General features: G+C 47.4%; 1 long non-coding RNA gene across 1 annotated transcript in view; it reads right to left on the reverse strand.

Moving 5' to 3' along the window:
- LOC146206502 (uncharacterized) overlaps positions 1 to 14,157 on the reverse strand; it is a 254,334-nt gene that overhangs the window by 93,979 nt on the left and 146,198 nt on the right. Inside the window, exon 2 of the long non-coding RNA XR_014704447.1 lies at positions 2,749 to 2,804. This is a non-coding gene — a long non-coding RNA (uncharacterized LOC146206502). The remainder of the gene's footprint in view (positions 1 to 2,748; positions 2,805 to 14,157) is intronic.

A 14,157-nucleotide genomic window follows, 5' to 3' on the forward strand; every position in this document is an offset into this window, starting at 1 on the left:
GTATGACGTAGTCGGAAAGGGTACAATTTCAGCTCTAACACACAGCACACATTTTGCCTCACCGAGTGCAACCACAAGCTTTTCGACACTGTTGCACCTGACGCGGTTCTCCTTCGCGCAAAAAAAGAAAGAAAAAAAAAACAGAAAAAGATAACTATGACCAACAAACAAACCGCTAGCGCCGCAGAACAGGTCGAGGATTGCAGCAATCCAAATGCTAAATGAACGACGAAATTCCCCTCAAACACAGAGGCGCGCGACTATTGTGTTGCGACACTTTAATTTCATCTCGCTCCAACTGTTGCGCCTTCCAAGCGTCTGAACGAAACTTCGGAGGGTATGGCGAGTATTTGAAGAGAGCAGGTAAATATCAGAAGTGTCCCCATGAAGCGATAAGCGCATTTTTCTCATTATGAACACTGCAGCGTCTGGCGATTGCTGTTCATAGGCGGCTACAGCAGTATCATTCTGCGAAGTAGCGAAGTGCATGCAGAAACGCTTTTTCATAAAGCAGCTATTCCAACACCTTAACTTCATGCGAATTTAATGAATCAGTAAATACACGCGTAGGCTTACTGTCTTTGTCATGAACCCGCGATACATTAGTGGTGCAGGAGTGGTCTGTTGTTGATCCTCAAACTATTTCATTGTCTTCCGTCGTGCATAGTCTGAGAGCTACGCAGTGTGCCAAGGGCTGCATGTGGCTAATGTCGGCTGTCACACTTCAAGTGAACGCGTTAGCAAGTATGACAGCACTGTAATGTGTCACAAATGCAACTTCCTACACAACTCCTCGCCAAGAGATGAGACGCTGCAAAGAAGCGTATTCCTGCAAGTTTGTAGCTGTACTCTGCAACTAGCTAGCTTTAGTATTTCCACTCGAAATTTTTCCAGCGCTCGTAAACATCGTAACGATTAGCGTGAATAAAAATAATTGCGTTTTAAAGTATACGTTTTTCATATGATGATCAAGAATTCTATGAAGTGATATCTCTGGTTTCAGAGCAAACCGGTCCCGTATCTGGCTGTCGTCTAACATGCACATAATTAGTTTGGCTTTGTTTACGGTGTTTAACGTCCCAAAATGGCTTAGATTGTGAGGTACGCCGTAGTGGAGAACTCCGGATAATTTCGACCTCACATGGCTCTTTTAACGTTCAACTGAGTACGCACATTTCACTGGCATCTTTGCATTTTGCCTTCATTATACGGCCGAGAAGTGAACCCGGATCGTCCGGCTCAGTAGACGAGCGCTTTCGACGTGTAGGTGGTTTGGGTGCGTTTCTTCTCGCTGCACGGCGGGAAATTATTTGTAATCCTCTAGCACAAGAACGAAGTTGCCCAATAACGTATTAATACGAAAAAGCCGAGCTAGTTGGACGCTCGTCTCGTCTTGCTTCCCGTCTGCTGTATCTCGCGCTGTTTCCAATAACGTAGCCTGCTGATCTAGCACGTCCAGCTGCAACTCACCTTTCTCGTCTTCCACTCGGCACACGAACGCACACACAAGCAAAATAATTTCTAAACAACGTTATAAATCTCCAAGGGCTTTTTTAAAAAAAACAACAGAAAAATCTAAAAAAGTAGCCCTCTGTATACAGAAACGCAGAGTTAATTGGGATGCGAATTTGTATTGCACTTTCAGCCATGCGGTCCGAGTCAACTCTTTTTACTCGTAGCACAAGAACAGAGTTAAGCTTTCCGTATATAAACTCCCATTCAATCAGCAGACCTCCTCCACGTACCGTGCTGCAGATAGTTGTATCCTGTTCACTCACACTGCGTTTAAAATGCGGCACCAGATATTCCGCTTATTGTTCTTTTTGTAGTATCAATCTTTTCTAATTCCAGAGAAGCTCAGTAGTGCATATGCACAGCGCATTAAAGCCTCTGACGAAAAAATATTGCTGCGACAAAGAAAAGCTGTTTTTATTTTTCTCTTTTTTTTTTCTTTTTTTTTTTCTTAAAGGTCCCACAGCTTTGATATCTGCTGCTCTCGCTTATTCGTGCACACGTGCAGTCACAGTGTTCACTTGTTATCATGTTGGGCAGTAAAGCCTTCCTTCTTCTTTTTTTCTCTCAATCATTTTTCAAAGGAGTCGAGTGCTCCAGCTGGTCTTGTGATGCACCGACTACAGTCATTTAGCTTACTTGGTGGCAAAAAATAAAGTGAAGAAAAAAAAAAAAAAACTCTACGCACACGACCACTTCATTCCCGCGATTCCAGGCACATTTTTTTTTTTTTTTTTTTGTCATTGCTAATAAATGAGGCAGTACCGCTGATAGCTACATTTCTTTGATCGACATTTAACTGCTGCATAATAAAAACGGAACTAAACTAACTGCTTCATGGCAGGGCAGAGTGCGATCATTTGCGTACTCCCCGTGAGGTAACGATGAGAGGTTTTTCCTTACGCAGCCAGTAAAGTTGTTCCAGGCACTTTCGCTTTAATAGTCCTTGTCGCAACTGAGCAGCCATACTTCGCCTTTTTTTTTCTTCTTCTTCTAGTGCTGATGCGTGCGTGCGCGTGCGTGATGAAGTAGTTGCAAGAGTGTGCAGATTTCGACTGCCTCGTCACGGTCAGAAAGCAAACTTGCAAATTTTCCTTCGAGCGCCACCTTTTCATTTAAAGCACTTCCCCTCCTTTCTTCTCCTTTTCGTCGACGCGAAATTAAAAAAAAAACAGAAACAAAGAACGCTAATCGCTGTGGATCATTGGAAAGTTGCGCAAAAGAAATCACACTCACCAGGCAAGCCACGATGACGTTTCGGCCGGAATTTCGCACCACTTCTTTTCCAGAACCTGCGAGCAAAATTGGCACCAATTTATCTGGACCCGACCACCAATCCAGTTTAAAGGACGCAGTAATCGAAACAAGCTCAGTTTTGACCTCAATTTCCAGTCAAATGATATAGAAAGGCTAGCCACGATACTTTGCGGTGATAGGGTGCCACGAGAAAAGGATTGGGGTAGGGGGTTGCTTGGCGGTGAGGTCCACAAAAGAGCATACGCCAACCCGAAAAATAGTTTTTAGCTGGGTGACTTCAATGCGTGACAAAGACCAGAAGGCTTGTTCTGCCACTCTATCGTTTTGTAACGCACATGACGCGACGGAAGTGAGAAAAAATATTTCCGGCACCTTTTCTTTCCTTCTACTAGTGACGGAACGATGGTTGACCTGTGCTCCGTTCGCGAGAGCAAAGTTTCGAACAGGGCTCCAAGTTTGATTCAACGGGCAGGTGCGCTGATACAAGTGGAGCGCGACGTTCCGTTTAAGGTGCGGTCATCATGCCTTTCTTGTCGGACAGAAAAAAAAAAAAAAAAAAAGTTGTTTGTCTGTACGGAAGCGCACAAGCATCCGATAGCAATGTGCACATAACATAATTAGCAATTTCTATTGCCCAGCACGTGAAAAAAATCCTCGAGGACACTTTGGATTACTAAAGTGCGATGAGGCGAAGGCCTCTATCGCGCGGTGGTCCGACACCCTCCACTACGGCACCTCTTTCTCTGTTTTCACTCCCACCTTCGCGAGGGTGCGATAGCGTAAGCTACCAGCCAACATATAAAGCCCCGCTTTAACCGAGCCGTATGAACGTGCCTGCGTGACGTATAGGGATAACGTGAATGCAAGGGTTTTGGCAGGCTCATTGTGATATCATTCTCCCATATGAAGGGAGAGGCTCTAGTTGGCAGCTCCTTCCAAACGGCCAGTTAGTGCTCGCCAATGTCAGCTGCCACCTACCGCCTCCCACGACTTCTTTCTTCGCTCTTCGGACAGACATGGGCAGGCACCGGACAAGCACGGCGAAATGGCGAGGTTGTGGTCAATGTAGCTCTCGCTGCAACAACTGTTTCTAGAGCCTTTTCATTTCCAATGTTCTGATTCCTGATATTGTAATCAACCCCTTTCGTTTTGTAGCGAGATCTACTGTTATGACCGTGCATGGTCCGCACTTGCGCGCTCTATTGTTCGCCTGTGGGCATGGATATGTGCTGTGGATATGTGCTGTTGGTGCAAGGGCTCTAAGTGAGCCTGTTTCCATTAATCTTTTTGTGTGAGCCTGCTTTGCTTTGTCGAGACCCTGCAAATGCCAAATTGGCCCTGTCAAGGGAACGTCAAGAAAAATACAAAGAAACGTCGCCCTGTGAGAAATAGCCGGATGTGCTTTTGTTCAATTGTTCACCCTTCCCGTCGAGAAGCGCTATTGTCAAGTGAGGAATGCCTATTGTCCAAAGGAGACGACAGAGTGACACGTCCGCTGACGTACAGGACAAGAAAGGAGCATGACGAATACGGCCATTAGAGGAATTCCCGGGAATGCAGGAAATATTTGCAATTGTCGGAAAGGGACAATGCTGGGAGCAGTATGTGGCGCGTACGTGCACTTGGGTTTCTGAGAAGGAAATCCACTTGCCGGAACCACAATATCGGGTCTTTGCTGAAGAATAGAAATGTGCCTCCTCGCCATTCCCAGGCTCTACCAGACAACAAGTGACCACGCCCGACGAAACAATACTGGACCAGTCAGTGCATCAGACCATCAGTGCAGTGGTGTGTTCAATTGGTTGCCGATATCTGAGGGGTGTGCCCTGGAACTGATTGGTCAGCATCTTCAGAGAAGGGCTGGACATAGGGGATTTAAGGACGTTGCAGAGCACGAAATGACGCTCTGAGCCCTGGGTAAACGGCTCATCCAGACGCTTATCGCTATGAACTCTTAATGCTTGCCATTTTGCTGATATACCCTTTTTTACATGTAAATAAGTTAACTTCGAAGATTCAATCCTTCATCAACCCGGAGTCTCTGCACGCTACCAAGTGAAGGCCGGGTCGACTTAGTCCCAGAGTCACGACAGGGAGAAGGGGCAGCAAGCCTTACCTATAATGTCTAAATCGGCTACCATATAAGCTTGATATTTAACAGGTATGACCCAACTTATGTCCGCTACAAGTTGGTGTAAAGTTAACTAGAATAACTAGAATGGCGCCTTTCTAAAGCAAAAAAAAAAAGTGTTGCGAAGTTAGCCTTGATAAGCGAGAATGGGGCCAAAGAGACACGAAATTCTACACGCCGCATTTTTCACATCTGTGCAGCTCAACCAGAAGTCATTGATTAGCTCAAAAGTTTCTGTTATTGCAATTCTTACTAGTCCTATTCTCTCAGTTCAGTTCAGTCGTTCAGTCGTGTCCGACTCTTCGTGACCCTATAGACCATGTCACATCACGCTTTCCGGTCTCTCACTATCTTCCTAACATCACATAACTTCATCTGCAGTGCCTCGAGGATGCCATCTAACGATCGCGTTCGCTGCCTACCCCTTCTCCGGCGACCCTCAACCTTTCCCAACATCAAATCTTTCTCCAGCGACTCCTCTCTTCTCATCAGATGACCAAAGTGGCTGAGCTTTAACTTTAGAATTTGACCCTCCAATGAGCAGTCAGGGTTTGTGGTCGACAATATCTACTGATTTGATCTTCTGGCAGTCCAAGGAACTCTCAAGAGTCTTCGCCAGCACCACAATTCAAACGCGTCAATTCTTCGGCGGTCAGCCTTTTTCACAGTCCAACTCTCGCATCCATACATCACAACTGGAAAGACTATAGCACGAGTTATACGGATCTTGGTTGGCAGACTAATGTCTCTGCTCTTTACTAGGCGGTCAAGGCTAACCATTGCCCTCTTTCCCAGAAGCAGGCGTCTCCTAGTTTCATGGCTGCAGTCTCCTTCCGAGGTAATCTTGGAGCCCAAGAAGAGAAAATCTGGCACAGCTTCCACTTCTTGTCCATTGATGCTCCAGGACTTGATAGGGCAAGACGCCATTATCTTTGTCTTTTTAATGTTCAGTTTAAGCCCAAACTTCTCACTCTCTTCTTGTACACGCATCAGAAGTCTCTTGAGTTCCACTTCACTTTCTGCCATTAAAGTGGTATCATCCGCATATCTGAGGTTGTTGATACGTTTTCCAGCAATCTTCACTCCAGCTGAAGACTCGTCCAGACCGGCCTTCCTCATGATGCACTCTGCATATAGGTTAAATAGGCAGGGCAACAGTATGCAGCCTTGTCTCACTCTTTTCTCAATCGGAAACCAATCAGTAAGACCATGCCCAGTTCTGACTGTGGCCTCTTGCCCTTCATACAGGTTCCTGAGGAGACAGATGAGGTGAATTGGAACTCCCATCTCTTGGAGAGCTTGCCACAATCTGCTGTGATCTACGCAGTCAAGCGCTTTTGCATAATCAATAAAGCAGAAGTAGATGGGTTTCTTGGAACTCTCTTGCTTTTTCCATGATCCAGCGAAGGTTGGCAATTTGGTCTCTAGTTCCTCTGCCCTTGCGAAACCCAGCTTGCACGTCCGGAAGCTCCCGATCCACATACTGCTGCAGCCTACCTTAGAGGATTTTCAACATCACCTTGCTAGCATGCGAAATAAGCGCGATCGTGCGGTAGTTGGAGCAATCTTTGGCACTGCCTTTCAGTCCTATTCTCTACCAAGTAACTGAATCTTCGCACCCTAATTAGTTAAGGAGCATGCTGCACGTGGGGCGAAACGTGACGTTGAGATGTTGCTGAGTGGCTAAAGTAAGTGTAATTGCGTTATTTCTTGGTATAAATCACTACGAATGTTTTACCACTTCTCTCGTACTCTGCGAATGCACGGATGGAAAAGAACCATTGCCGAATAGCGAGCCAAAAACATTACAAAATTCCTAAAGAAGCGCAAGCAGCACCGGTGCCATCAAGCGTTTTCGTTTGCCCTAAAGATACCTCCCCCTCTCCCCCTCACCCCCCCCCCCCCCAAAAAAAAAAGTAAAAAAAGTAAGAGGATCTCATAATCACAATCACATTCTGTCCGATGGGTTTTAGCTGCTATCTGACAACTCATTTTGGCAATTTAGGAAGGTCTGTTCGGTCTGGCCTGCAATCACGTTCGATCGAAAGGTCGTGCTCGTGCTACAGATCGAACCTATTCATGGGTCGATTCAACACGTCTCAGCGAAAGAGCAGCCGAAGGGACACATCGCAACAATGATAAAAAAAAAAAAGAAATAGAAAAAACGTCGCGCAGCTAGGCTGCACGCAGAGGCCGAGCCCGGCGGTAGAACTATGTAGACTGCAGTGGGTCATGGAGCAAAGCAGTGCCGGGCTCGGTCTGCGTGCAATGAATGTGATTCAGATGGGTTCGTAAAGAATACCTAGATACCCTAAAAACCAACTCTGTGGGCATACAATGCAAGAATGAACACTTTGTTGATTTTGAAAGGACGTCTAATTTTGTCTCCAGCACACTGTAATTTTGGCGCATGGAATAGGGCGAAATAAGACATTTTGAAGTTTTGAATATTAATAAACGTCACTTTCTTCCTGGTGCGCTAGTATTTTGATACTTGATAATATTTGATGTGCGTGATGATAGGCCGATAGGGAATAATGCGACAAAGTTTAATTTTTGATATGCGTAAAGAAAAATTATAGCCGACGATTTAAAAACATTCCCACCCACCCTCTCTTTCATTTCGCCATCCAAGGAGTATCGGAAGGTGCACACCGACAACGAGCACGTTGGGCTACAATGACAGCAGCATGTATGAGCAGCATGGCTTCTTATGCCCAGTTGTAATGCCGCACCATATTGCACTCCAAATTAAGGTCACTTAACGTTCCCTCTAGTTCGTTTTTTTAACAAACTCGTTTTATCTGAGTTGCAATGAACATCTACATTCGATAAAGGGTAGAAAGTGCAGCTGCGGCAGATATGAGAAACTCCCATCGCTACTTGCCCCGGCACAGATTATAAAATACAGCCTGCTCTATTCAAGCTGATGAATTTACGCGATGTCCAAGCAACCAACCGCAACTCGGATCCTATTCGGTGACTCTAATAAAGCACCATCGAGAGTATGGAAGCAATAAGATGTAGGTCACTGTGGTTGCTCTTCTTTCGAGCAACCTTCTACAGCAAAATTATTAAGCCACTGTGAGAAGGAACTGCTTTCTTTTCCTCACTGGCATCGTATTGTTCGCTGTGGTATTTGTTTTTTTTTTTTTTTTTTTTTTCAATGGTGCTTAACGTCAGACGTTGCAAGTAAGTGCTGCAAGAACCAAATTCAATGAAGCGAGTACGTCTACACCGACTCGAATAAACGTGAACACAAACTGAAACAGACCCGGCATGCTGTGATATGCAGCAGCAGATCGAACCAAGGACACAGATAGGAAAGCCGTCGGAAGGTTCAGAATAGACGCAGATTCCCAGAATAAATTGACCATGGTAATGCGAAAGCGCGATGCTCCCCAGCGTAATTGCGTGATCACGGCTCTCTTGATGAGCCCCGGTTATGGCCTCCGTCCCCCTCTGCAGCAACGCTGGCTTAATGTCAATCTCTAAAGCCTCGGTAGCGTAAAGACCGACTCCGGGTCACTGAGCATACCGTGGAAAACGAACAAAACAACGGCAGAAACAGAGGAGGTGTTCACGCGATGCATGCCGAATAACAGTTCTGTTCATTTCAAATGATGGAATACTACCGCACCTCTCCTCGACAAATAACCTTAATGGTGCCAATATTCTCCCGTGTTTTGTTCTGATTTATCCTTCAGTGTCTATAATATCTTGTTTTCTTGTTTTTGCTTTTGTTGATTTCAATCGTCCACTCCTGCCTAAGGCCTGATAACAAGGCTTGCAGTATCTGTAAAATAAATAATAAATAATATTGTGCTTTGACTCTCACTTTCGTATTTGGTTACGACAGTAGACCCACAACTAGGACAATGCATTCTGCAATGTGTGACAATATTGCGAGTATTCAGGCGCCTTGAGAATGTGGCGCAGGCTACCAATCACCACGGAGCGCTGGAAGCTTGGCAGACACCGTCCCAGAGAGTCCCTTGCATGCCTGCATATTAGCTCACTATTAGCTCTCGAGCCACCCTTGTCTCATCACCTCACGAGCGGGAATTTGCGGAAACAGTCCGGCTAAGCCTCTAGATTCTTGCAGTCAACAAAAGCCGGGCTGGCGTCCGTGGATAAGGTGCCCAGAAGACGACGACGCTCGGCCGTCCTATCTGAGCCCTAAGCGGGTTTTCCGCCAGGTGATCATCCCGCGAGAAACCGGCAACGGCGAGAGATGCTTCGGTAGGCACGGAAGGAGCCTCGCAACGCTCGCCCCTGCGGCCCATGCTCGATCATCCGCAGGCGACTAACGAGAGCACGCCCGCGTCCCCCAAGGTCGCGTTCGGTCACTATCGAATCGCTAGCCAACGGCCAGTGTCCCACCCGGTGAACCTGGCTCGCCGTGAGCCCGCGTTCATTACCAGACGGCCATCATTAAGCGGCACCAAATCTGTCTCCAGCTCACCGGAAGGGCAGCCCAACACGCGACCTTCCCGTCTGGTCGTTACGTTGCTTTTTTTTTTTTTTTTTTTTCGTCGCGTCGCCGCCGTCGCCGACTCGCTTCCGTTGATTCGGCCACACCGGTCCCTGTCGGCTTGACCACCGCTCCTAACTCACTCTGCATTCATGTCGTTTTCTTTTCTTTTTTTTTCTTTTTTTTTTCATGCGCTCCGACTGTTTTCGTTTTTCATCGTTATGGAACGAAACCAATTAACGCGTCCATAATGACTGCGCAAAACTGCGGCAAGCGCGAGCAAAGAGAGCGCCAGTTTTTCCCCTTGATCGGCGTCGTTTTTGTTGTTCGCCACCAGCTATTTCCCCCTTTATTCCTCCCCTGCCGCGTCTCTCGGAAGGCAGCGGGCTTTGCCCAGCAGCTCCCGGGAAATAACGGCGCAGCGGCGGCGGCGGCTGGCTCGTTGGGACGGCCGCGCCGTCATCATCATAATAATCGGGCCAAGTAAATATCCAGCCACGTAACGAGCAAGAGCGTCTGTGCGCCCGCTGCAAGCCGCTTCGATCCTCGCGGCCTGGTAGCGGCGAGCCTGATCAATAGAAAGAGCCTCGGGCCCGCACCGCGGGCGCCCAAGGCTCCCAGCCTGCCTCGCCCCAAAGCAGACTCGGCGGCCTTTTTCCCGCGCCGCTGGACGAGTGCGCGCGGCTAATACCATGGCAGTGGCTACGACGCTGATTCCCACGGTGAGGTCGGGACGGTGCTTCCACAGGGAACACTGCCGAACGCGGACGCCATTCGTGTGTCTCGGCACGCCCCGTGCAACGGCAGTTACCGCAGCCCCCTTGTAATGGGCACCCTCACACGGTTGTAACAAATTCAGACGCCCGTAATACAGGTTCCGAAGTGTCGCGTTTTGTGTATGTCGCATGGATGAATCATTTTATGTCACCACTATCGTGAGGTCAGTCAGATTAATTGCTGGACAGAAGCCCACTATCGTGATCTGCCTCAGCCGCGGCCACTCCGTGAAGAAGAGATTAATCTCATTGCTCATGTCTCGGTGCCGCTCTGCGACTATACTTTCCATACCTTAGAGTCCTTCCTATTGATCTAACGTCGAACGTGTTTTAAGCAATCAATCAGTCAGCCAAATAGGCTACCAATTTATCTGTTGTGCGCCTTACATATCCGCCGAAATCCGTTTCGCGGGACCCTGATTCTGGATACAGTATCTTCGTGTTTCCCCCTGCACAAACGAAGTCCTCTCTGTCCCTCTCTTGGCGTCGCCCCTAGTACACTTCTTTCTCCCGGTCGCTTTGCAGCACTTGTCTTCTTCACAGCTTCACCCGCCGGGGTGGCGCAGTGGTGCCCAAGGATGCGGGATCGAATACCGGCCTCATCGGCCGCTTTTCGATGGAGACGAAAAGCCAGGCGCCCGTGTGCTGTACGATGTCAGTGCCCGATAAAGAACCCTAGGTGGTCGAAATTTCCGGAGCCCTCCACTGCGGCGTCTCTCATAGCCTGAGTCGTCTTGAGACATTAAACCCCACAAACCAAACTAAAACAAAACAAATCTTCACAGGTTCATTGCTGCAGACCTACAGTTTTGACGTTCGGGTAAGCATTGGCAGGGCATAAATATAGATGAGTTAGTTTCCTCGACGAACAATGTAACGCTCAATTTAAAAAAAAATAAATAAACAACGGACGTGCTTCGGCGGTGGCAGCATCGGCCTTGGTAGTGCCAGCATTATTGAGTGCAAAAACAAACAAAAATAAAGGGTATAAATATTATTTTTCGCAAGCTCAGTTTTTCGACACGATGCAGCCATCGAGCTGCCCTCTAACAATCTTGTCTGCGCATGCCGTGCCGGTAAGCGGTCTGTTGTTGAAATCAAATGCGAAAAAGGCGCGTACAGAGGGCGGGCAGGAAGAGCCCGTATGACCTTCAGACGCGTGGAACGGAATGGCTTAGTACGGAGCCATAAATTGATACCAGACTTAAACAGAACGCATGCTTTTGGCAGTCATGAGCGTACTTGAAACCTAACAGAATAGTTCCCAGCACAGCTTATGTGTAGCACCAACACCTTACCCCCTTGCCCTTTCGTGCGCTGAAAGCTGAAGCTGGGCCGCTTCCCCTGTTCATTACGGCCAACTCAATGGCCACTGCTCCTTGCCCACATGTCGCTCGCGTGTTGGGTAACCACGCCAACTCACCAACTTGAGAAAATTTTCCTTTTCTCTCTCTCTCCTCTGCGGAACAACAATCTGCTAAATATGTTTTGCTGCTATAAGACTTTTTGTTCTAATGAAAATATTTTTCCAACAAGCGCACTTTGCTTGAGACTCCATTTCATATCATCACTGCGTCTCTTGCACGTCTGCTACCGAAAGTCACGCAAACGTTATAAAACGAAAGCCCATTACAGAGCTGCATCAGAAGCCCATTGTTTCTTCTTCTAGCATGGCCAGTCTTGAAGTATATATTGAGCTGAACATGCACATGGCGCATGATTTTTGAGTTTAACGTCTCAAAGTGATGCGTGGAATATGGCAGATGGCTTAGCGAACGGCTCTTGAATAACTTTGCCACCTATTAAACACATAAATGTTAAAATCGTATAGTTTCCATCAAAATGCGGCTGCCGCAGCGGGGGGTTTATTTCTGCTGCCTGCTGGCAATGATCACGACCACTGCACCACAGTAAATAGCATATGCACACCTTAAGTTCGTGCAGCACGACTTCCTTGGTTCTTCCTTCTCATACTAGCGGGTTGCGCATTAATTTGTTGTGCATGCGAATCATGGGCTCGAAATGCTTGGCATTTTTCAACACGAACAGAAGCTGAACCTCAGGTTTTTCTTCTTTCGATCCTGTACACTTGCGCTTGGTAGCCCCATCTCGCTGGCCTAAATATTCGACGAAATCAGTGGAAACAGTGGCTAGATGTGAATTGTTGAAAATTTGTTTGGGTCATCTTCCAACCAGTGAACACGCCTGGTTTCTGAGCTTCAAGAACCATACGTGAGGTGAAGCTTTATGAAACCGAATATCACATCTGCCCCTGAACGCGGCCTCCAAAACAAAAGGCCCCACGTGAAACGAAGTAGACATCGACAGAGTCTATAATCCACGCGCTTTCCAGGAACGCCCGCCTACGGAGATATGAAAAAAATATATATTAGCCCTGTCGTTACTAATCCGGCTTCCCCCGATAGCGCAACAGCAGGCGGGCGCATTCCGTCGCCTCATCGAAGCCAGCAGACGCGTAGCCAGTGCCAAGTCGCCGGAAGAAGAGCATCAACTTCGCGCCAACGACCAGATTTGATCGGCGCCTATTTGTCAAAGTCTGGCGGGGACGGATTACCTCGGCCCCAAAGCCACGCTGCAAGAACGTTAAGTGCGCAAGTTCAGCCGAGTTGCTTAAAAGCCCCTCTCTCTTCAAGGACTCCTTCCCGGAGAGGGAAAGAAGTCAGAACGGAGGGAGTGGTAAAGAGAAGAAGCATGAAAGAGCAGCAGCAACCTAAAGAGAACGGCAGCGCCCAGTTATCTCTAAATTTTCACAAAAGTTCCGCTCGAGATCACATACGTTGCCCCAAGAGGTGTGCAGAGCGGAAACTGTGCTGCGCCCGCGTATCTTTCAGCGAAGTTCCCTGGTTGAGTTTATTTGCTTGCTTCTTCCTTGTTTGTCTCCGGGCGTAAGTAAAGCGGTAGGCAACCGAGAAAAAAAAAAAAAAGTTTTAGAAAGGCACGAAGGGACGCGGACGCAAACACCAACCGCGCACTTGGGAGGTTCTCGGCGGCTCTTATCGCTTCGTGACGTCAGAGAACAAAACATCCGCTCGGTTTGCTCCTCCGCATGATGCTCGCGACGCCTGGCGCGTTTCCAGGCGAGAACGCGCCAGTACGGCATCGCCTTCAATGGAAGCCGCGGTTTCATTCGATCCTTCTCGTCTTTTTTTTTTCAACTGCTGTTTTTCTTCTTTCTGAAGCCGCATACTCCTTCTTTGCGTTTTTATTCATTTCTCCTCCCTCCTACCTGTTCTGCCTACCCTGTCTTTTTTTCCGAAACGAGCGAGCGAGCGAGTTTTGATGATGCCGTCCTTCTTAGATCAGCACCTTCTGCACTGACGCCTAACGATCTGCGACATAAACAAGCAAGATGAAGCGCGGCTTGCGCATACCGGCATGCAAACAGGCCAGGAGCTCACTTGTCATTAAGTACCACTCGCTGAAACGTGAAAGGGTGCGTGCATCGTGCAAGCCATGACGTGCCACGGGCAGCTCTCTGGGGTTTTTTTCTTCTTCCTATGTAAACAACGAAAGATTGCTATGCATTGCCCATCGAGATGGGAGAGCTTGGGAAAAGAAAAGAAAAAAGTGTGGAAAAAAAATCTGTTTTTTCTTGTTTTTTTTTTTCTTCGATGGATGAAAAACCGGGGGGGAAAAAAAATAGAACGTGATATCCTTAAGAAAACTTGAAAATTTGCGCAAGTTGATAGCTGCTTCTAAATAGCAAACAACACTGAGGAGGCTTCAAACAATATAATTTACTGTGTTATTTAGTATTTGTTGCAAAATTTAGGCTTATTTGAGAAGCTTGGTGATAAATGCTTAATTTGCTGGAACACTTCAGCGTGCCGAAATGCTGCATTTTCGTTGTTCCATGTTCCGCTGAGTGTCGATGTGTGAATATCTGAAATAGTCTCGTTTCGTTCATTTGTATATCCAACATACAGAGAGTAATCTCATCGGCGATAAGGTTTCGCTTGGGCGCTGATGCCGGTCCATCAGCCCAC

Source organism: Amblyomma maculatum, chromosome 1, assembly GCF_055883805.1.
Source record: "Amblyomma maculatum isolate TAMU_Amacu chromosome 1, ASM5588380v1, whole genome shotgun sequence".
Lineage (NCBI taxonomy): Eukaryota > Metazoa > Arthropoda > Arachnida > Ixodida > Ixodidae > Amblyomma > Amblyomma maculatum.